Source organism: Leptopilina heterotoma, unplaced genomic scaffold (genome assembly GCF_015476425.1).
Source record: "Leptopilina heterotoma isolate Lh14 unplaced genomic scaffold, ASM1547642v1 Lhet_275, whole genome shotgun sequence".
Taxonomy (NCBI): Eukaryota; Metazoa; Arthropoda; class Insecta; order Hymenoptera; family Figitidae; genus Leptopilina; species Leptopilina heterotoma.
In genome coordinates, this window is record NW_025110983.1 from 296,223 (window position 1) to 321,987 (window position 25,765).

Here is a 25,765-nt window from a genome sequence, read left to right on the forward strand (position 1 = left end):
GACTCAATACAAGAAGCAGGACAGTATTTTGACTTGAAGCCAAAAGTACAGTCAATATTTTGACTCAAAATAAAAATTTTCCCTAGTATTTTGATGTATAACAAAATTAAGGCCAGTATTTAGACTCGATACAAAATAAGTGCCAGTATTTTGACCTTAAATAAAATACATGCCGGTACTTTGACTAAGAATGAAATTTGTTATCAGTAATTTGACTCAATACGAAAAGCAGAAAATTATTTTTACTAAAAACTGAATAATAATAATAAATTAACAGTATTTTTTCTTCAATGGACAGTATTTCTACTTTTTAAGGCAGTATTAGTTTTTCTTTGGACAGTATTTTTAGTTTCTATCACAAAAAATTCTTTCACTATTTTTATTCATTTCTTTTAGTAGTATTTTATCTTCTTTGCACAGTATTTACTTTTATTAACAGCATTTTTTCTTTCTTGGACAGTATTTCTACTTTTTAAGGCAGTATTTTTTTCAATGAACAGTATTTTTAGTAGAATTTTTAGTATTTTTTTTTTGACAAAATTTTTAGCATTATTTTTATTTTCTTCTTTTAGCAACAATATTTTTTTGTTTGGATAGTATTTTTAGTTTCTATAAATAGAATTTTTATTTTTTTTACAGTACTTTTACTTTCTTACGTTGATCATTTTTATTACATATTTTCTTCCTTATAATATTATTTATTTTTCCGAATAGTATTTTAACATTTTTTAACAGTATTTAAAATTTTTCTTGACAGTATTTTCATATTTTTAACATTATTTATTCTTCTTTGGACAGTACCTACTTTTTAACAGTGTTGCTATTTAATAATGCCTTAACATTGACCAGTATTTTGAGTCAATAGATGACTGTATCAATAGTATCAATAAATAACAGTGTCGTTATTTGATAATGCCTTAACTCTCTGCTGATGCTAACGACCGTTATCGTCAAAAATCGTCATTCTGGACGCCTGGTGGGGACTATGGGAGTTACGTGCTTTGGCGATAGAGTGGGGATAAGTTAGCATCAGCAGAGGGTTAAAATTGACCAGTATTTTGAGCCAATAGACAACAGTAACAATAGTGGCCAGTATTTTGAGTCAATAGACGACAGTATCTATAGTGTCCAGTATTTTGAGTCAATAGACGACAGTATCTATAGTTGTCAGTACTTTGAGCCAATAGACAACAGTAACAATAGTGACCAGTATTTTGAGTCAATAGACGACAGTATCTATAGTGTCCAGTATTTTGAGTCAATAGATGACAGTATCTATAGTGTCCAGTATTTTAAGTCAATAGATGACAGTATCTATAGTGTCCAGTATTTTGAGTCAATAGATGACAGTATCTGTAGTGGCCAATACTCTGAGCCAATAGACGACAGTATCAATATTGACAAGTATTTTGAGTCAATAGATGACAGTGTTAATATTGGCCAGTACTTTGACTCAATATTGACTTTAATAAGTGCTAGACAGTATATTGACTTAATAGTGGACAGTATTTAAAAATCTGACAATTTTATTACATTTTTTTTGTTGTCTATCAATTTATTTACTTTACTCAACTATATTTTTAGGACAGTACTGTTACCTTGTAGGACAGTATTTTTAAACTCTTCTTTTGTGTATGTGTGTAGAAAAATTGAATCATCAAAGAGCAAGGGAAACAGAGTCGTTATAAATGAATCAATGTGAAAACTTTCGCTCTAAAGCGTGTTTCGAATTTCGACCATAGAATGATTAATGAGGTGCGTAAAGATGTCTATAACGCGTTCCCGAAAATCCAAACCGCATTTTGTGCGAGTTATCCATACCATTTTGGAATTTTGTCTGGACGCATATCAACTGGATATCATTCTCTCTGAGATGGCATATAGAGTATTCTGAAGAGAAAGGGAAGGGGGCTCTTTACGAGGGTCTTCAGTAGTGAGTTGCTAAAAGTTTAGTCGAGCGATACGAATTGGGTAAGGTTTTCAGAGGGGGGTGGCGGGGGGAAGAAGGGGGTTTAAAGGAAAGAGAAGAGATAGAGAGAAGAGGAATGCAAAAAGCTTGCGGTTACAGAATGAGAATGAGAAAGATAGAGAGACACACACAAATATACATATATATATATATACATATATAGTGAGTAAAGGAGAGAAAAGAGAGCCCTCTCGCGCGTTTTACAAATTATTCAATTAGTCCCGCGAATTAAGGTATACATATTCATCGCGCCTGATACGCGTATGTACGCTTTCCTGCAATATATACGGCGCCTCGACTCATAAACAATCCACAACGTACACACACACATTCACATATACATATATATACTATATAGAAATGCGATTGTATAAAACACTTTTAAATTCACTAACGAACCGCAATTATCTGACATAAAAAATTATCTATAAACACTTGTCAGTTGGAATTAAAAAGTTATTTCAATTTAAAGTCAAAAATACTGTCTCTGTGACCTTTATCAAAATTGAGGGTTAAATTATTATTAATGGAAAAAAATGTCAAAAATGTAAGTAAAAATACTGTCAAGAAAATGTTAAAGTACTGTCCAAAAGAAGTTAAAATTGCCATATTAATAAAGTAAAGATACTGTTAAAAGTAAAAATACAACCTGAAAAGTGGAAATACTGTCCAAAGGAGAAAAAATACTGTTAAAAGAATAAATACTTTCTAAAGAAGAAAAATTACTGTATGAATAAGTAAATACTGTTAAAAGAAAAAAAAGGCGGTTTACATAAGTAAATACTGTCCAAAGAAGAAAAAATACTGTTTAAATAAGTAAATATTGTTTACAGAAGGAAGAACACTGTTAAAAAGGTAAGTACTGTCCAAAGAAGGTCAATATTGAGTCAAAGTACTGGTCACTATTAACACTGTCATCTACTGACTCAAAATACTGGCCAATATTGATACTGTCGTCTATTGGCTCAAAATACTGGCCAATATTGATACTGTCGTCTATTGGCTTGAAGTACTGGTCACTATAGATACTGTCATCTGTTGACTCAAAATACTGGACACTATATATACTGTATATTGACTCAAAATACTTGACCACTATTGCTACTGTTGTCTATTGGCTCAAAGTACTGGCAACTATAGATACTGTCATCTATTGACTCAAAATACTGACCACTATTGATACAGTCGTCTATTGACTCAAAATACTGGTCAATGTTAAGGAATTATTGAATAACAACACTGTTAAAAAGTAGGTACTGTCCAAAGAAGAATAAATAATGTTAAAATAAGTAAATGCTGTCGAAATAAGAAACAATACTGTTAAAAAAGTAGGTACTGTCCAAAGAAGAAAAAATTCTGTTAAGAAAATAGGTACTATCCAAAGATGAATAAATATTGTTTTAAAAAGTAAATACTGTTTAAAGAAGAAATAATACTGTTTAAAAAAGTAAATACTGAAATATTACTTAAAAATATTAAAATATTGTCAAGAAAAAATTAAAATACTGTTCAGAAAGGTTAAAATACTATTCGGAAAAATAAATAATATTATAAAAAAGAAAATATGTAATAAAAATTATCAACGTAAGAAAGTAAAAGTACTGTAAAAAAAAAATTCTATTATAGAAACTAAAAATACTGTCCAAACAAAAAAAATACTGTTGCTAAAATAAAAAAATTTAAATAATGATAAAAATTTTGTCAAAAAAAAAATACTAAAAATTCTACTAAAAATACTGTTCATTGAAAAAAATACTGCCTAAAAAATTAGAAATACTGTCCAAGAAAGAAAAAATGCTCTTAAAATAAAGAAATATTGTCCGAGGAAGAGAAAATACTGTTAAAAAAAGGAAATACTGTCCAAAAAAGTTAAAATTGTCAGATTAATAAAGTAAAGATACTGTCAACAGTAAAAATACTGTTTAAATAAGTAAATACTTTTCAAAGAAGAAACAATTTCTGTTAAATTATAGTAAATACTATTTAAAGAAGAGAAAATATTGTTAATAAAAGTAAATACTGTGCAAAGAAGATAAAATTCTACTAAAAGAAATAAATAAAAATAGTGAAAGAATTTTTTGTGATAGAAACTAAAAATACTGTCCAAAGAAAAACTAATACTGCCTTAAAAAGTAGAAATACTGTCCATTGAAGAAAAAATACTGTTAAAAGAAATACATAAAAATGATGAGAAAAAATTGTCAAACAAAAATTAAAAATTCTACCTTAGAATCTAAAAATACTGTCCAATGAAAAAAAAAAAATTTTTAAAAAGTAGAAATATTGTCCAAAGAAGAAAAAATATTGTTAATATGATTTAACTATAAAATAGACAGTATTTTTGACTCATACACGGTCAACACTTCCGAATTTAATACTATTATTATTTTTAAGCTTTAAAAGAGAGAGAAAAACTGACGTAAGTAGAATGAAAATACAAAATATTAAAATTCTGTCAAGAAAAAATTAAAATAATGTTAAAAAATGTTAAAATACTCTGCAGAAAAATATATATAATTATAGAGAAAGAAATATGTAACAAAATTATCAGCTTAAGAAAGTAAAACTATTGTAAAAAAATAAAAATTCTATATTTTGTCAAAAAAAAAAATAAGTAAAAATAGTAAATACTGTCCGAAAATAGTTAAAATTGTTTGATTAATAAAGTAAAGATACTGTCAGAGGTAAAAATACTGTTTAAATAAGTAAATACTGTTTAAAAATGTAAAAAATACGTAATACACATTTCATAAGAAGAATGTAAAAATACTGTCCGAAAAAGTAACATATACTGTCCCAAAAAAAAGTTGAGAAAAGTAAACAAAATTTTAGACATCAAAAAATGTAATAAAATTGTCAGATTTTTAAATACTGTCCACTATTAAGTCAATATACTGTCTAGCTCTTATTTATAATACAGAAAATTATTGAATGAAATTAATCTCTACGTAAAGTCAATATTGAGTCAAAGTACTGGCCAATAATAACACTGTCATCTATTGACTCAAAATACTGGCCCATATTGATACTGTCTCATATTGGCTCAAAGTACTGGCCACTATAGACACTGTCATCTATTGATTTAAAATACTGACCACTATTGATACTGTCATCTATTGATTCAATATTCTGATCAATGTTAAGGCATTATTAAATAACAACACTGTTAAATAGTAAGTACTGTCCAAAGAAGAATAAACACTTTTTAAAAAAGTAAATACTGTTTAAAGAAAAAAAAACTGCTTAAGAAGTAAAAAAATTACTGGAAAAAAATATGTAATAGAAAGTTCAAAAGAAGAGTGTAAAAATACTGTTAAAAAAGTAAATACTGTCCAATGAAGAAAAATAACTGTTTAGATAAGTAAATACTGTTTAAATAAGTAAATACTGTTTAAAGAAGTAATAATAATGTTTAAAAAAGTAAATACTGAAATATTATTCAAAATAATTATTAAAATACTGTGAAGTAAAAAATTAAAATATTAATAAATATATATAGTAAATTGAAGAATTTCCGAATAATCGAAATTTCAGTTAAAACTGAATAATTTTAAACAAATGAATTTAAAAATTCTGACAGAACTAGTCGAAAAATTATTAACAAAAATTAATTTAAAGGAGAATGTTAGTTACAACTTATTTTAGTTATAAAAATACCATAACAAAAAAATTAACTTCAAATTGTTAACAGACAGAAAAAACGAAATAATTAAAGAATAAGAAAATAATTATAGTTAATTTTTTAAATTTAATTTTCAAGTCCATATTAAATTTATTATTATTAAAAAAAAATTTCTTCTCGTTTAAAACTTTCGCATCCGGCATTTTGAAGGGAAATTTCCAATTTTTGTTCCCCAAACATATTAATCTTCTTTTATGTGTGTCATAAACTTTTTTCAAGGCTAGATTAACAATTATAAATTAAACATATTTATCATTCTTTGCATTTCATGACTGGGGTATGTTATTAAATATCAAATATATGTATGTAATACACTAAATATCGCTCAAGTTTGTGTATTTTTTCAAAAAATAAAAAAAAAGATTTTTTTCTTATAACAATCTAAATGTAAATATGTCCAGCAATTTGTAGTTTAATAATACCTTTAGAAGAATGTCGGTTGTCACGTATATAAAAGAAGAAGAGAGTTTGAAAAATGAACGTCTTACTACTTTTTTACCGACGAACAGGTTGTAAAACAGCTCTTGTGATGAGATTTTTTTCTTTTTAATATAAAACAAAAAAAAAAAAATTCCCTCGCCTTTTTGTTTTATTATGAAAAATTAAAAAAAAGAACAGTAACAAAAAAAAATTATTTTTTATTATTATTATAAAGTGGATTTTAATGAAAATTTATTGGTAACTGAATTAACCAGTGGAAAGACAAAATTCAAGAACAATATAGTTTTTTTTGGCAATAATTTTATTTGTACTTTCCTTGGCATTCTTTTTACATTTTTAGGAAATTATTTTTACTTTTTCGAACAGTATTTTTTACACTCGTTTTTTTTTAAATTTCTATTGCATATATTTATCCAATATTTAAAAAAAAATTTTTGTCTAAATTTTAGCGTTTGTATGACAGTATTTTTACGGGGCTTTTTTGGAGTCTGGAGTACATTGACTTAATGTTGAACAGTATTTTGACTCAATCGAGTTTGTTACTGTGTCTCTAATTATTGATTATTTTTCTATATTGTTGGCCAGTATTTTGAGTCAATATTCGACTTTCACTTAATGTTGGGCAGTAATTTGACTCAATAGGAATTTTTTCAACAGTATTTTGACTCAATTTGACAGTATTTTGACTCTGTAGAGAAAGTTATCATTTTGAATCTAAGTTATAAATAGTATTTTGAGTCAATGTTCTAAAGTATTTCGATTACGTTTCAGACAGTATTCTGATTCAATATTTTGCAGTATTTCGATGTAGTTTTGTACAAATATTGGACAATAACTGACATAATTTGGACAGTATTTTGACTCAATAAAGTTTTTTAATGTGACTCTAATGATTGATTATTTTTTTTATAATTTTGGCCAGTATTTTGAGTCAATATTGGACTTTTACTTTATTTTGGACAGTACTTTGACTCAATGAAAATTTTTCCAACAATATTTTGACTCAAATTTAACAGTATTTCGACTCTGTTGAAAAAGTTATTATTCTGAATCTGCTTATAGAGAGTATTTCGATTACGCTCCGGACAGTATTTTGATTCAATATTTTACAGTATTTCGATAAAATTTTCCACAAATATTGGACAAAAACTAACTTAATTTGGACAGTATTTTGAATCAATTGAGTTTGTTACTGTGTCTCCAATTATTGATTATTTTTCTATTCTGTTTGCCAGAATATTGAGTCAATATTGGACTTTAACTTAATGTTGGACAGTAATTTGACTCAATAGGGATTTTTTTCAACAGTATTTTGACTCAATTTGACTGTATTTCGACTCTGTCGAGAAAGTTGTCATTAGAATCTACTTATAGAGAGTATTGTGATTCCATTTCGGAATAGTATTTTGATTACATTTTTGTCAGTATTTTAATTCAAAATTTTATAGTTTTTTGATACAACTTTGTTTGAAGTATGGACAAAAACATGTTTAATTCAGAAAGTATTTGGACTTAATTGATTTTGTTAATGTGCCTCTTTTATTATTTATTTTTCTATAACCTTGGTCACCATTCTAAGTCAATATTGGACTTTTACTTAATTTTGGACAGTACTTTGACTCAATAGAGAAGAGTATTGTGAATATTTTCTAATATTATTTTAAGTTATTGTTTAGAACTATTTTGACTTAGTGGACAGTATTCTGACTATGTTCGGACTCTATTCATAATAATTGGACTCAATATCTTACAGTAATACGACAAAAAGTATTTTGTGCCTATTTTCAACAGTTTTGTAAATCAATTTTAAAAGTATTTTGACTTAATCGAGTTTGTTACTGTGTCTCCAACTATTGATTATTTTTCTATAATGTTGGCCAGTATTTTAAGTCAATATTAGACTTTGACATAATGTTGGGCAGTATTTTGACTCAATGGAGAAAAGTATTTTTGACTTTTTTCAAATATTATTTTAAGTTATTTTTAAAAACTATTTTGACTAATGGGACCGTATTTTGACTCAATTCAGGCTCTATTCACAATAATTTGACTCCATTTTGAATGTATTTTGACTCAATCGAGTTTGATATTGTGTTTCTAATTATTTTTTATTTTTTAATAATGGTGGTCAGTATTTTGAGTCAGTATTGGACCTTGATATAATGTTGGCTAGTATTTTAAGTCAATATTTGAGTTTGACTTAATTTTGGACAGTACTTTGACTCAATAGAGATTTTTCTCAACAATATTTTGACTCAAATTTGACAGTATTTCGACTTTGTATACAAAGTTGTTATTCTGAATCTACTTATAAAGATTATTTTGAGTTAATGTTGACTTGATGTTCGACTCAATAGAGAAGAGTTATCCGTGACTTTTTTCAGATATTATTTTAAACTATTTTGACTTAGGGGACAGTATTCTGAATCTGTTAAAAATAATTTGACTCAATTTTGGAAGTATTTAGACTCAATCGAGTTTATTACTGAAGTCTCTATTGATTAATTACTTTTTTATAATGTTGGCCAGTATTTTGAGTCAATATTGGACTTTCACTTAATGTTAGACAGTAATTTGACTCAATAGGGGTTTTATAACTGTATTTTGGCTCAGTTTTGAGAGTATTTTGACTCTGTAGAGAGAATTATCATTTTGGATCTACTTATAGAGAGTATTTTGAGTCAATGTTCTGTTGAGTATATTGAGTCAATGTTATCATTTTGAATCTATTTATAAAAAGTATTTTGAGTCAATATTCTGGAGTATTTTGATTCCGTTAGGGACAGTATTTTCATTCAATATTTTACAGTATTTTGAGTGAATATTTGACTTTTACTTGATGTTGGACAGTACTTTGACTCAATAGAGAAGAGTAATGTGACTTTTTTCAGATATTATTTTCAACTATTTTGACTTAAGGGACAGTATTTTGATTCTATTCACAATAATTTGACTCAATTTTGAAAGTATTTAGACTCAATCGAGTTTGTTACTGTGTTTCCATTTATTGATTACTTTTCTCTAATCTTAGCCAGTATTTTGAGTCAATTCACAATAATTTGACTCAATTTTGAAAGTATTTTGACTAAATCGAGTTTGTCAGTGTGTCTCCATTGATTGATTACTTTTCTATAATCTTGGCCAGTATTTTGAGTCAATATTGGATTATCACTTAATGTTGGACAGTAATTTGTGATCAACAGGGATTTTTTTCAACAGTATTGACTCAATTTTGACAGTATTTTGACTCTGTAGAGAGAGTTATCATTTTAATCTACTTATAGAGAGTATTTTGATTCCGTTTGGGACAGTATTTTGATTCTGTTTGGTACAGTATTTTAATTCTTTTTGGGACAGTATTTTGATTCAACATATTACAGTATTTTAATTCAATATTTCACAGTATTTCGATACAATTTTGTACAAATATTGAAAAAAATCGAACTTAATTTGGACAGTATTTTGACTCAAGTGTATTAAATACTGTATGTTTACGAAGTAATAATTTTTACACACTAGAGAAAAGTATTTTAATTCTTCTCACAATATTGATTTAATATATTGTCTTTTCTGCATAATATTCTTCAGAAAAAAAAAGAAAAAAATTTTTTTTTTCTTTTCTCCCTACTTTTATTAATGAAAATCAAAACATCTGTTCCATAATAATAAGTTATATGTCAAATTACATTTATCATGTGAAAAGAAAAGTTTAAAGCAAGCTTTTTTTATGCTCTCGACGATATTTTTGCCCCTTCGATAAGAGGATCCCAAAGCGAGATATAGAGTAAGAGAGAGAGAGAGAGAGAGGATGAGAGCGAACCAGGCGAATCGGATATAGCGATTTGTTCGGAAAGCAATATAGCCCGGCTACCGTTTCGCGGAGGGTGAGGTTTTTAGAGGAAAGAGAAGGAGGGGGGGGGTGAGAGTAGAAGTGGTGTTGGTGGGTGGGGAGGGGGGAGAAAGGGGGATTCACAGATAGGGTATGGTGCTTTTCCTGAAATTTGCATGAGGTATTAAAGCGCGGTGGCTGCGGGGTTTGCCAGTGAGCGGAGTTCCTGTTTGCCGACAGCGACTGTCGAGGATCAAAGGACCATCTCCAAACCATCTCCCTTTCTGATTCTCTCTCTCTCTCTCTCTCTCTCTCTCTCACTCTCTCTCACTCATCTGCTCTTCCATTTGAAATATATAAGCGGGTCGTCAGAAATCGTTGAGATCCTGTGTTCGCAAAACCTTTCGCCAACCAGAGAAACGACAACGAACCTTGGATCTTCATTTCGCTTTTGTCGTTAAACCATTTTGAATGACATCCCTCACACACACATATATATATATATATATATATATATTGAGTTTAATCGTCCTTATCTCGTCTTCTTCTCCTTTTTCGTCAAAAAAAAGAAAAAAACTGAGAAACAATTATTTTTGTAATTCACTTGTGATCGTCAAAAGGAAAAGGGAGGGAAAAGAAAATTCTTCTTTCCTTTCAGCGAAGAAAGTAGATATACTGTAAAAGTATAGAGTATAATACTTTGAAAAAAGTTTAAATTCGGTTTGATAGATTTTTTTTGGCAAAAAATTTTCGTTTTCTTAGTTTCTTGATATTCTTCTTCTTATCTTTTCTGTTCTTGTTTCTCTCTCCTTGATTTTTCTCTCTCTATTTTTCCCTCTCTCTCCTTTTACTATTTTTTTGTTTTTCTCTCTCCTTTTTTGTTTCTCTTTCCATTTATCACTTTTTCTTTCTCTCTCACTCTCTCTTTTCCTTTCGAAAAAGAAAGAAAGAAAGAGAAAAATAGATAAATGGAAAGAAAAACAAAAAAAAGAGAGAGAGAGAGAGAGAAACAAAAAAAGAGTAAAAGGAGAGAGAGGGAAAATAGAGAGAGAAAAAAGCAGGAAGGGAGAAACAAAAACAGAACAAAAGAGAGAGAGAGAGAGAGAGAAACAAGAAAAAAAGAGAGAATCAAGAACAGAAAAAAAGAGTAAAAGAAGAGAGAGAAATAGAGAGAAACGAGGAAAAGAGAAAAAAAGAAAGAGAGGAATAGAGAGAAAATTGAAGAAAAGAGAATCAAAAGCAGAAAAAAGAGTAAAAGAAGAGAGAGAGAGAAACAAGGAAAAAAAGAGGGAGAAATAAAAAAAGAAGAAAATAGTAAAAAAGAGAGAGAATCAAAAACAGAAAAAAGAGTAAGAGGAGAGAGAAAGAGAAAAAAACAGAAAAAAGAGAAAAAGATTAAGAAAAAAGAAGGAGAAACAAGGAAAAAAGAAATGAGAGAGAGAAACAAAATCAGATGAAAATAGAAAAGAGTAAAAAAAAGAGAGAAAAACAAGAAAAATTGAGAGTCAAAAAAAGAAAAGAAGAATTAAATAAAAGAGTAAGAATGAAACAAAAACAGAAGAAAGAGAAGAAAAAGAGAGAAATAGAGAGAAACAAGAAAAGAGAGAGGGAAACAAAAACAAAAAAAGAGAGAATCAAAAACAGAAAAAAGAGTAAAAGAAGAGAAAGAAATAGAGAGAAACGAGGAAAAGAGAAAAAAAGAGTAAAAAAGAAAGAGAGGAATAGAAAGAAAATTAAAAAAAAGATAATCAAAAGCAGAAAAAAAAGTGAAAGAAGAGAGAGAGAGAGAGAAATAAAAACAGAAAAAGGAGAAAAAGAGAGAAAATCAAAAACAAAAAAAAGAAAAGAAGAATAAAAGAAGAGAGTAAGAATGATACAAAAAAAAAGAAAAAAGAGAAGAAAAAGAAAGAGAAATATTGTGAAACAAGAAAAAAGAAAGAGAATTAAAAACAGAAAAAAAGAGTAAAAAGAGAGAGTGAGAGAAATGTAAAGAAACAGAGAGAAAGAGAGAGATCAAAAACTGATAAAAGAGAAAAAAACAAAAAAGAAGAGAGAGAGAAAAATAAAGGAAAACTGGAAAAAATGAGGAGAGTGAAAAACAGGAAAAAGAGTAAAAGGAGAGGGAGAAATAGAGAGAAACGAGGATAAGAGAGAGAGAAAGAGAGAGGGAGATAATTAAAAACAGAAGAAGAGTAAAAAAGAGAGAGAAACAAGAAAAAAATAGGAAGAATGAAAAACAGAAAAAAGAGTCAAGAGAGAGAGAGAGAGAGAAACAGAAATAGAAAAAAGATAGGGGAACAAAAACAGAAAAAAATAGGAAAAGAGTAAAAAAATAAGAGAGAGAGAATTTTGAAGAAAAGAGATGAACAGCATTTAAACACGCTAAGTAGTTATGCATAAAATTCACTTTTTGTTTGATAACCAAAGTTGAAAGGGGGAGGGAGGGAGGGAGGAAAAAGTTTTTATTGCAACGGATGTGTTTGGAATCGTAGGAAAAGTTTTTTTCAAACACCTAAAGTTACCCTAAATATACATATATGACAGAAAACAAAAAAAAAAGTTGTATATGTGAGTATAATGGATTTTCAAATAGGTGTCACTTCGCTCTTTGACAATCAATCAGCCATTTGTCGCAATTGTTATTCAAATTTACCATGAACGATCGATATAATTTAAATTCATTTTAAGGATAAATTCAATAAATCTTTACAATACAGTAATCATTTTTAATTAAGAAAATTATTTTTTCTACTCATCAAATGTATGCGGTACAATAAATTAAATTAATACTGTAAAGTATTTTTTTTTTGTCTTCTTTAGTGAAGATACAGTCCATTATTGTAGATAATAATACTGTACATTATAAGGGTCACAGTACTGTCCATGATTAGATAAAAATACTGTCCATTATTAAATAAAAATACAGCAAATTATTAGGTCAATATACTGTACATTATACTAAGACCAAATACTGTCCATCGTTAGGTCTAAATACTGGCCATCATAAAAACGGAATAGTAACCATTATTAGGTCAAAAAACTGGTTATCATTAGATAAAAATTCTGTGCATTATTAGGTCAAGAAACTGTCCATTATTAGGTCAAAATACTGTCCATGATTCTATAAAAATACTGTATATTATTAGGTTAAAAAATTGTTCATTATTCTGTCAAAATACTGTCCATGATTCGGTAAAAATATTGTATATTATTAGGTCAAGAAACTGTCCATTATTAGGTCAAAATACTGTCCATCATTAAATAAAAATACAGCATATTATTAGGTCAATATACTGTCCATTACTAAAAACAAATACTCTCCATAGGTAGGTCTAAATACTGGATACCATAAAAACTAAATAGTGACCATTATTAGGTCAAAATACTGTCCATGATTCGATAAAAAATACTGTATACTATTAGGTCAAGAAACTGTCCGTTATTAGGTCAAAGAACTGTCGATCATTAGATAAAAATACTTTTTAATAGTAGGTCAAAATACTGTCCATGATTATATAAATAGAATATCAATGATTGGATAAAAATACTGTCCATGGTTAGATAAAAATACTGCTTATAGTTAGGTCAATGTACTGTACATTACTAAGACCAAGTACTGTCCATCGTTAGATCTAAATAATGGCCACCATAAAAATTAAATAGTGACCATTATTAGGTAAAAAAAACCGGCCATCATTAGATAAAAATTCTGTGCATTATTAGGTCAAGAAACTGTCCATTATTAGGTCAAAATACTGTCCATGATTCGATAAAAAATACTGTATATTATTAGGTTAAAAAATTGTTCATTATTCTGTCAAAATACTGTCCATGATTCGGTAAAAATATTGTATATTATTAGGTCAAGAAGCTGTCCATTATTAGGTCAAAATACTGTCAATCATTAAATAAAAATACAGCACATTATTAGGTCAATATACTGTCCATTACTAAGAACAAATACTGTCTATAGTTAGGTCTAAATACTGGCCACCATAAAAACTAAATAGTGACCATTATTAGGTCAAAATACTGTCCATGATTCGATAAAAATACTGTATAATATTAGGTCAAGAAACTGTCCGTTATTAGGTCAAAAAACTGTCTATCATTAGATAAAAATACTTTTTAATAGTAGGTCAAAATACTGTCCATGATTAGATAAAAATACTGCTTATAGTTAGGTCAATATACTGTACATTACTAAGACCAAGTACTGTCCATCGTTAGGTCTAAATACTGGCTATCATAAAAACTAAAAAGTGACCATCTTTAGGTCAAAATACTGGCCAACATTAGATAAAAATACTGTGCACTATTAGGTCAAGAAACTATCCATTATTAGGGCAAAATACTGTCCATCATTAGGTCAAAATGTGAATACAGTATTTTGAATCAACGTAAGCGAAATATTTTGATTAAATGTATGTACAGTATTTTGAATCTATTGTGTAAAGTGATTTTTAATACAAAGAGAGGACAGTATTGGAAAAATAAGAAAAAAAAATTCCACTTGAGTAGAATTCTATAAAACGAAAGAAAATTTATGAAAACAACGGTAAATTGGAAGGATAAGTTATCTTTTAGAAAGGAAATAGGAATATTTTCGTTTTGGCAAAGGGCCTGTCTATATATATAAATGTAAGAATCAGGGAATCGGACGATGGAAAGAGAAATGGGAATAGGGACACGCGCTACAGGCGTGGAACGTGTTAAAAGAGCGTGTCGGCGTGTTGACATCGGCGGTGCGATCTCTTATATATATACGTATAGAAAGGGACCCGGACCTCTCGTGTGTCCTTTCGTGTTTCCCCCAATGGCATTCCCATCGGCACCCCGTACCAACCCCTCTTTACCCCGCTTTACTTTACATTGTCTTATATATATATATATATATATATGTGTGTGCCCACTTGTGTACTGTTCTTGACTCAAAGCCCTTTGTCACCCTTCTTAGCCTCTCTCTCCCCCTTTACCCCCCTTTCACTGCCAAAATATACATACAATGCATTACTTATTTCTATATATATATATAGATCTATCGTCCGAGCAAGAAAATTTCAGACTTGGCACTCGATAATTTTTAAAAAAAGTAGTAATTAATTCTTAAAAAGTAGCAAAAAGTAGCTTTTAAAAGTAAAAAAAGTAGTAAAAAAGTACCTTAAGTTACCTTAAGAAAAATTAAACTTGACGACCAAAAAAACTCGTTTTAGACACTTCGCAAAATTGACAAGAATTTCATTCTATTTTTTATTTTCCTGACTTTATCCTAATTTTCATCAAAAATATTTACTTCTTTCTTATCCCGATAATAAATTTAATTCCTACAACGAATTTCATATTATTCGTGAAAGAATTTAAATATTTATAAAAATAATTTAATTCCCGAGATGAATTTAAGAAAAATTTTTGAATACCTAATTCATATTTCTTTCGACAAATTTTTGTGCAAATTCTAATTTAAATAATTGAAGTCCTTATAAATTTTTATTATTCATAAAAAAAAAATATTTTATTGTTACGAAGATTTTTACAAAAAATTTTTTAAATAATTTAATTCTGTTTGTAAATTCTATGAAAATGGTAAATATTGAAAATCATTGAATTATGAGAAAAGTTTTTAAAAATAATTAATTTTACAAAGAATTCTATTAAAATTTTTGAGAATAATTGAAAGTTTCTGTGGCATTTTATTAAATTTTTTTAAAAAAATAATTGAATTCCTAAAAAGTATTTTATTATTTATTAAAATAATTGAATTCTTGCGAAAGATTTTTATGGAATTTTTTTAAATAATTGAATTTTTAAGAAAAAATGTATTAGTTTTAAAAATAATTGAATTCTTCTGATGAATACTGTTATTTATGAAAATACTTGAATTTTGCAAAGAATTTTATTAAAATCCCTCAAAGTAATTGAATTTTCAGAAATAATTTTTTTATTATAATTGAATTCTTTAGAAGAATTATTTATGTAAATATAAATGAATTCTTTGGAAGAATTTTATTAAAATCTAAAAGAATAATTGAATAATTTAAAAAAAAATTAATCAAAATTTGCGTATTTAAAATAATTGGTTTCTTCCAAATAATTTTAATATTTAAAAATAATTGAATTCCTGTCAAAAATTTCAATATTTTTATAAATAATTGAATTCCTGGCAAAAATTTTAATATCTTTATAAATAATTGAATTCTTACAATGAATTTTAAAAGAACATTTTATTTAAATAATTGATTGAAATTTTTAAGAATAATTACATTTTTTAAGAAGCAATTTCCATATAATATTGTATTAAAAATAATTAAAATCCTGCGATGAGTTTTATGAATTATGAATATAATTGAATTTTGCATTTTATTATTTATGAAAATAATTGAATTCTAGCGAAAGATTTTTATAAAATTTTTATAAATAATTGAATTTCCCAGAAGAAATTTATTACTTTTCAAAATAATTGAATTCTTGTGATGAATATTGTTATTTATAAAAATATAAATGAATTTTGAAAATAATTTTATTAAAATCCCTAAAAATAATTGACTTTCGGGAATAATTTTGTTATTTATCTTTAATAATTGAATTCTTTCGAAGAACTATTTATGTAAATAATAATTGAATTCTTCCAAAGAATGTTAAACGAACATTTTTTTAAATTATTAATTTTTTCGAAGAATTGAAATTAAATTTTTAAGAATAACTAAATTTTTTAACAATTCCTGTAAAATTCTATTAAAAATAATTAAAATCCTGCTATGAATTTTATTATTTATAAATATAATTGAACAGTTGCAAAGAATTTTATTAAAATTGACAAAAATAATTGAATTCCTGAGAAGAATTTTATTCCTTATGAAAATAATTGAATTATTGCGAAAAATTTTATTAAAAACTTTAAAAAGAATTGAATTTCTGTTAAAAATTTTGTTATTTTTGAAATTAATTGATATTCTTCATACGAATTTTATAAACATTGTTTTAAATAATTATTTTTTTCGAAATATAATAAATATTATGAAAATTTTATTTCAAATAATTAAATTCTTACGTGTGGAAAACTGTATTTGTGAAAATAATTGAATTTTTCGATTAATTAATTCAAAATAGTATTAAAAATAATTGAAATTCTTCGATGAGTTTTATTATTTATGAAAATAATTGAATTCTTGCTTAGAATTTTATCGAAATTTTTTTTAAAAAATTAAATTTCCATGAATAATGTTATTATTTGTGAAAGTAATTGATTTATTGTGAAGAATTCTATAACAATTTTGTTAAATAATTGAATTTTTCGGAATTTTTTTAAAAATGCAATTCTAAATTAATTAAATTCTTGCGTGAAAATTTGATTATTTATGAAAATAATTGAATTTTGGATGAATTTTATCAATTTTTTTTTAAATAATTAAATTTTTTTGTTTAAATTTTATGAAATTACTAGATATTGAAAATAATTGAATTTCGAATATTTTTTTAAATAATAAAGTGGATATTATTGCCCTAGGGTAATAATGAGTACTTTATTGCCCTTGGTTAATAAAGTGGATATTATTGCTCTAGGGTAATAATGAGCACTTTATTGACCGCTTGGTTATAAGGGGAAACTTAGTATGCGATAAAGTATTAGATAAAGTGACCATAATACGCCTAAGTTGCATAAAAGTATATTAATATTATAATTAAATAAAAAAATTGTAAAATTTAAAATAGAAAAAAATTCTTCAATAATTTTTAATAATAATATAATGATAGTTATTATATAAAGAAACGAAAACAAACAAAGAAGAAATAAAATATACATATATATATTACGTTGAAATGAAAATGATATTCCACCTGTAACCAAATTATGGAAAATTATTCGGAATAATATGAAAAATAGATTCTCTCATTATGGATTTTACGGTTCATCTACTGTGGTAGCAAGATTAAGTGGTAGTGGCGATTCTGCTACAGTGGTGGTTGTTAGATTTAATATACGAATATATATATATGTGTGTGCATAATGCGAGCAACTAGCTGCATAACTATTTTGGAGAACCAGTGGTCAGAGACTATATATATATATATATATATATATATATACACACACAGTTACCTAACGTTTCTCTCGAATCATGAAACCCAAAAGCGCCTACGGCTTCCAGTATTCACGCGTCGACGATTCTTATCAGTTGATTCGTCGATGACCGATGCTGTCGTCCGTTAATAGAATGCAAATTTCACAGCTAAATTTCAAACTTCAGAATCCCTCGGGTCGCAACAAAATTACAATTTCCACAATATCAGCTTCTCAATTGTTTCATATTTTCGTATATAGGAATTTCAATTGTCCAGGCTCTAAACTGTGCGCATCATGACACGAAAATTCTATACTATATGATTGGTCAGACCATGTGAACTCATACTAATTTTTTTTATTTATTTCTCTAAAATCATTAGTTTACAACAACTTAGTAAAAACACTAACCATTTTTAAAAATTTTTAATTTTTGTCACTTTTTTTACCTTAATTTTTTAATTTTACCCTCGGGCAATAAAGTCCCTATTATTGCCCTCGGGCAATAAAGTACTCATTATTACCCTAGGCAAATAAAGACCCTGCTATTGCCCTAGGGCAATAAAGTACTCATTATTACCCTAGGGCAATAAAGTCTCTATTATTACCCTAGGGCAATAAAGTCCCTATTATTGCCCTAGGGCAATAAATTCCCCATTATTGCCCTAGGGTAATAATGAGTACTTTATTACCCTAGGCAAATAATGGCCCTGTTATTGCCCTAAGGCAATAAAGTACTTATTATTATCATCCTAGTGTAATAAAGTACTCATTATTACCCTAGGACAATAAAGTCCCTATTATTGCCCTAGTGCAATAATCTATACTCATACAAATTTTTTACCAGCTAAAGAATATCTCCTCTTTCAAAACAGTATAATAGTTAAATAAAAATTTAAAAAATACTTTATTTTTAATAACAATTTAATAAAATTATAATTGTAATAGATATTGTAAACAGATTTTTCATTAATGAACGGTTATCTGTGAAAGGATTTTGTTTTTCTTTTTTTTTGTTTTCGTTTATAATGCGAAGATAATGAGTTATTTTGATGAGGGATGAAAAGCGCAAGTGATAAAAGAAAGAGAACAAAAAAAAGTATAATGCTGTAATTAAATGCTCAATTTTTGTCCTAAAAGAATGAAGAAAAAAATATGCATCTTGTTTTTAATGAATTCGAGTGGTTCTTAAAGAAAACTCGTCTAAGGGAAGAGGATAAAATCTAAAGTGAGTTGTTGAGAGTTGAAGATCTTGAGAATTGGTAAGATTAAGAGAATCCTTGACGCGCGCGGGGGTAAATATATTTCAAAAGTATAAATGAAACTTTTGGTTAAACAGCACCTTGTTCGTATAATATTCCTCATAAGTAATGACAATTTTTCTTTTTTTTTCTTTATTTTCTTTGTCTTTTTTCTTTCTTTCTTTCTTTCGTTATTCTTTCTCTTTTTCTTTAATTTTCCTTTTTTTCTTTTTCTTGATTTTTTCTTATTTCCCCTTCCTTTCTTTTTCTCCTTAATTCTCTTTTTCTTCATTTTTCTCTTTCTTTTCTTCTTTTCCTTTTTTCTTCTTTTCTTTTTCTCTTTAATTCTCTTTTTCCTTTTTTTCTTCTTTACTCTCTTTTTTTCTTTCTTCTTTCTTTCTTTTTTATTCTTTCCTTTTTCTTCAGTTCTCTTTTTCTCTCTCTTTTTTCCTTTCTTCTTCTTTTTTTTATTCTTTCCTTTTTCTTTAGTTCTCTTTTTTTCTCTCTTTTTCCTTTCTTCTTCTTCTTCTTTTCTCTTTAATTCTCTTATTTCCTTTTTCTCTTTTTTACTCTCTTTCTCTTTTTATCTTCCATTCTTCTTTCACTCCATTCTTCTCCTTTTCCTTCTTCCTTTTTGTCTTTTTTCCTTTTTCTTCATTTCTCTCTCATTTATCCTTTCTGCTTTTTTTCATTTTCTCTACTTTTCTTTTCGTTCTTTCTTTTTCTCTACAATTCTGTATTTCTTCCGTTTTCTCTTTTTTTCTTTTATTCCTTTTTTCTTCTTTACTTTCTCTTTTTTAATTTTTTCTTCCTCTTTTCTCACTCTTTTCACCTTTCTTCTTCTTTTCTTTTTCATATTTTTCCTTCAATTTTCTTTTTTTTTCTTTTTTCCTTTCTTCTTCTTTTCCTTTTCTCTTTAGTTCTATTTTTTCCCTTTTTCTCTTTTTTACTATCTTTCATTATTTTTTTTTATTTCTCTTTTTTCTCCCTTTTTTCTCCTTCTTCTCTACTTTGTCTCTGTCTTTTATTTTCTCTCTTTATTTGTTTCTTTTTATAGGTATTCATTTTCCCCTTTTCCTTTCTTTATATGCTCTTATCTTCTTTTTTTCTTGAATTCTTTTCTTTTTTTTCGTTTTTATGCTCCTATTTCTCTTTATTCCTTTTTCTCTCTCTTTTTTCTTTTTCCTTTTTGTCTTTTTTCTTAATTTCTCTCTATTTTTCCTATCTTCTTTTTTTCCTTTCCTTTCCTTTTCTCTTCTTTTCTTTTCGTTCTTTTTTTCTCTTTCTTTCTTTTTTTCTTTTTTCTTCTTTACTTTCTCTTTTTTAATTTTTTTCTTCTTTTCTTCCTTTTTCCACTCTTTTTTCTCTTCATTTCTCTTTTTTTCTCTCTTTTTTCCTATCTTTTTCTTTTCCTTTTCTGTTTAATTCTCTTATTTCCTTTTTCTCCTTCTTTCTTTCTCTTTTTTTCTTTCTTTCTTCTCCTTTTTCTCTCTGTCTCATTTTTTTCTTCCTTTTCTTTTGTATTTCTCTCTATCTCTGTCTTTTATTTTCTCATCTTTTCTCTCTTTCTTTCTTTTTTTCTTCTTTTCTTTTTCCTTATTTCTTCTTTTCTTTAACCTTTTTTCTTCTTTACTGTATCTTTTTTAATTTTTTTCTTCCTTTCTTATTCTTTTTTCATTACTTCTTCCCTTCAATTTCATTCTTTTTTTCAACAGTTCTCTTTTTTATCTCTTTTTTCCTTTCTTATTCTTTCCCTTTTCTCTTTAATTCTCCTTTTTCCTTTTCCTTTTTCTTTTTCTTTCTTTCTTCTCCTTTTTCTCTCTGTCTCATATTTTTCTTCTTTTCTATTGTATTTCTCTGTCTCTGTATTTTATTTTCTCATCTTTTCTCTCTTTTTTTCTTTCTTTTTATCTTCCTTTCCCCCTTTTCCTTTCTTTATTTGCTCTTATCTTCTTTCTTTCTATAATTCTTTTCCTTTTTTTTCGTTTTTATGTTCCTTTTTCTCTTTATCCTTTTTTCTCTCTCTCTTTTCTTCTTCCTTTTTGTCTTTTTCCCTTTTTCTTCATTTCTCACTCTTTTTCCTTTTTTCCTTTCCTTTTCTCTTCTTTTCGTTCTTTCTTTTTTCTTCAATACTCTTTTTACCTCTATTTTTTCCTTTCTTTCTTTTTATCTTCCTTTCTATTTCTCTACAATTTTCTTTTTTTATTTTTTCTCTTTCTTTCTCCCTTTCTTCCCTTTTTCTATTTTTTCTTCCCTTTTCTTCTCTTTTTCTGTATTTTAATTTTTACTTCATTTCTCTCACTGTCTTTTTTATTCTTCTCCTTTCTTCTTTTATTTCTCCCTTTCTTTCTCTCTCTTTCTTTCTCTTTTTATCTTTTTATTTTTTTTTTCTTTCTTTTTCTTATTTGCTTCTCTTTTTCTATTTTCATAGACAATATCTCTCTCCATCTTTCTCTCTTTGATTATTCCCTCACTAGATTCTTGCCACTGATTTCCCTAATGAGGAACTTTATTGACTTGAATGTGGTATACACAACGATCATCTTCGCCGATTTAATGACATTAGCCACATTGTAAGCGCACCCCTTCATTTATATATAAACTTTGATGCGGCTTTCTGTACATGTATATAAATTCTCATTCCGACAAACCGCGCGTGTTGGTTTATATTAATTTTCAAGCAAAACGCGTTGCACAGATGGTGTATCACGAAAAGTCAATAGGCTCTCCTGAACGGAGAGCAGCCACAAAATTATATATAATATATAATGGCCCTTTTTCATTATTATTTTTCTTCGCCATTTTTCCCCTTTACACTCTTCGCGCATCTAAATACACAATTTCGCCCTGTTAAAATTAAATTTTCTAATAAAAAAAGAAAATAACACATTTAGATTTACACTCAAAATTTTTTTTGGATTTAAATATTTTTGTCATTTTGTCATATATATATAGTCAAAAATATAGAAATTTTGAGGGTCAATAATGGACTGTATTTAAGACAGTATATTGACTCAATATTATAGACAGTACTTGAAGTCAATAAAGGACAGTAATTTGATTCAATATCAGACAGTATATTGACTTCATTTCAAACAGTGCTTCTATATTTAATATATTCAGTAAATTGACTCAATTGTAGACAGTATTTCAGACAGTATATTGACTCTACTTAACACAGTATACTGTCTCTTTTTTAGACACTATTTTGAGTCAATAATGGCCAGTTTTTTATTCAGTATCAGACAGTATATTAACTTCATTTCAGACAATATATTAACTATATTTTAGAGAGTAATTTGAGACAATAAAGGACAGTAATCTGATTTAATATTTGACAGTATATTGACTCTATTTCAGATAATATATTGACTCTAGTTCAGACTGTATTTTGAGTCAATTATAGACAGTATATATATTCATTTAATGTCAGACAGTATATTGACTGTATTTCAGACAGTATTTCGATTTAATATATTCAGTAAATTGACTCAATTATAGACAGTATTTAGTGCCATATTTCAACTGATTTTTGAGTAATTATCAGACAGTATATTATTTAGACGGTATATTGATTATATAGAATTAAAATAGTAATAGACAGTTTTTTGTTATATAGTTCTTCAAGAATAAAGTTATTTAAAAAAAAATTATTGTCAGAAACAGAAAAAAATTAAAAGTTTTCTATTAGAATTCTTGTCAATATCAAATAGTTTATTAGGCAAACATAAAAAAGACACAATAATTCGGAATATTCTCATAAATTCTAAAAATTTAATTTTTTTCCAGTACTTTTAATAAAAATCCCTGACTTTTCCCTGATTTACCCGACTAATTCTAATTTCCCTGACTTTCCTGACCTGTCAACTTGTCAAAAATAAACTCGCTATTATTTCACATTCGCCATTAATGGAGAAAAAAATTAATGTTTTAAAATGAAATTAACAAATTATGATTATAAGTCAAAATACTGACAAATATTAATTCAAAAAATTTTCGAATATTATAAGTCAAAATACTGGCAAACATTAATTCAAAGTACTGTTCAATATAGAGTCATAATACTAAGTAATATTTAGTTAAAATACTGTCAACTATTAATTAAAAAAACTGTCTAATATTATAAGTCAAAATACTGTCAAATATTAATTTTAAAAAACTGTCGAATATTATAAGTAAAAATATTGTCAAATATTAATTCAAAAATCTGTCGAACATTATAATTTAAAATACTGTCAAATATCAATTCAAAGTACTGTTTAATATAGAGTCATAATACTAAGTAATATTTAGCTAATATACTGTCGAATATCCAGTTAAAATACTGTCAAAAATTATAAGTCAAAATACTGTCAAATATTAATTTAAAATACTGTCGAATATCATAAGTCAAAATACTGGCAAACATTAATTCACAGTACTGTTTAATATAGAGTCATAATACTAAGTAATATTTAGTTAAAATACTGTCAAATATTAATTCAAAGTACTGTTTAATATAGAGTCATAATACTAAGTATAATATTTAGTTAAAATACTGTCAAATATTAATTAAAAAAACTGTCTAATATTATAAGTCAAAATACTGTCGAATATCCATAGTTAAAATACTGTCAAAAATTATAAGTCAAAATGCTGTCAAATATTAATTTAAAATACTGTCGAATATCATAAGTCAAAATACTGGCAAGTATTAATATAAAATACTATCTATAATATAGAGTCAAAGTACTAAGCAATATATTTAGCTAATATACTATCAAATATACAGTTAAAATACTGGCAAAAATTATAAGTCAAGATACTGTCAAATATTAATTTAAAAAACTTCAATTCGCAATTCATGGAGAAAAAAAATTTTTTTTTTTTTAAATGAAATTAACAAAATAAAAAATAAAATAATATTACAGTTTTTCTACAATGGACTAAAGAGTAATAAAAAAAAATCGTTCAAAGAAAAAAAATATTCCTCTATTAATTTTTCTTTCATACAAAAATTCTATCTTTTATTAAATGTATAAAATCCGTGGCTCATCTTTCCAATGGAGCCGCAGCATCGACAAGATGCGTGTGTATGTAGTTGAAGAGAGAAAGAGAAAGAAAGAGAAATCTTGGAGAACGTTTCTCGTAGGCCGGCCTGAGGAGGCGTGGGGATTTATAAAAAACTATCAAGTACTCACGTTGAGTACTTGATACTTGAACGAAGAGAGAGGACCGAGCGAAAGAGAGAGAAAGAGAGAGAAAGAGTGAGAGAGAGGAGGGAGAGGAGGGAGAAGTATGGAGTCCTTTCAGAGTATCTTCTTTTTCTCTTCTTTCTTTTTAGATTTCTTTTTTTTCGATTTTTTATTTTTTTTCTATTTTCTTTTTTTGGAGAGAGAGAAACGGACCTGGGAATGTCATCCAATGAGGGTGAAGTAAACCGGGAAAACAAGTAAAATAATGATAAAAGGCGGAGCCGAGAGTGTGATTTGATTGGTCGAGATATCGCGGGCGTTCGAGTCAACGCGAGATGAAAGAGGGAGGGGGGGGGTGGGAGTTTGTCCTCTCGTCCCTCTTTCCTCTCCTGCTGGAGAGTCTTCTGCACCGGTCCTCTCCCCCCCTCTTCTCTTTACCCTTAAAACCACCCACCCCCCTCCTACTTTTTACTCTTTCGATCTTTGCTGTCACCGCAAACGTCGCTCTCTTCTTTTCCATCTCACTCCATGTATCAACACACGTGTACCTTCTTCTTCGTCATCTTCTTCTTTTCTTCTTCTCCTTCTTCATGTGCTTCAAGGTCCATGGAATCGTGTCCTGACTCCGCCAACTCTATTTTTCTCTCTCTCAGTATTTCCCCCCCTCTCTCTCTCTCTCTCTCTCTCTTTTCATCACTCCTTCTCTTTTCATTTTATCTCTGCTTTTCCTTCTCTCTGTCCCCCCCTGTTTTTTTTTCTCTCGAAAGAGAGGAAAAGAGAGTGCCTTCAACGGACTACTCACCATAAGTGGCCGAGCTACTAACTCTTGGGCGTAACTTTACTCTCTTGAAGTATAATATATAATAAAAAAAAAAAAAAAAAAAAAAAAAATTCAAGAATGATGAAATGAGACTTTACCTGATGGACCACCTTAGTTCTTTCAATTTTTGAGAGAGAAAGAATTCTTTTTTTTTGGGGGGGGGACAAATGATAAAAAAAAATTATATTCTAAATGTATGGAATATTCCATTGCGACATTCCTCGAATATTAGTCTCTGGAAAATAAAGAATATTCCTTTAAAATATTGCGAAAAAATCCTTTAAAATCTTGGGAATATTTCTTTTTGAAAATAAAAAATATTCCTTTTAAAAATATAAGAAATTCTTTTTGAGAATATTCTTTCAGAAAATAAAAAATATTCCTTTTAAAAATAGAAAATCTTTTTGGAAATATTATTTTTGAAAATAAAAAATATTTCTTTTAAAAATAGAAAATCTTTTTGAAAATATATTTTTTTTAAATAAAAAATACTTCTTTTAAAAATAGGAAATACTTTTCTTTTGAAAATTGGAAATATTCCTTTTGAATA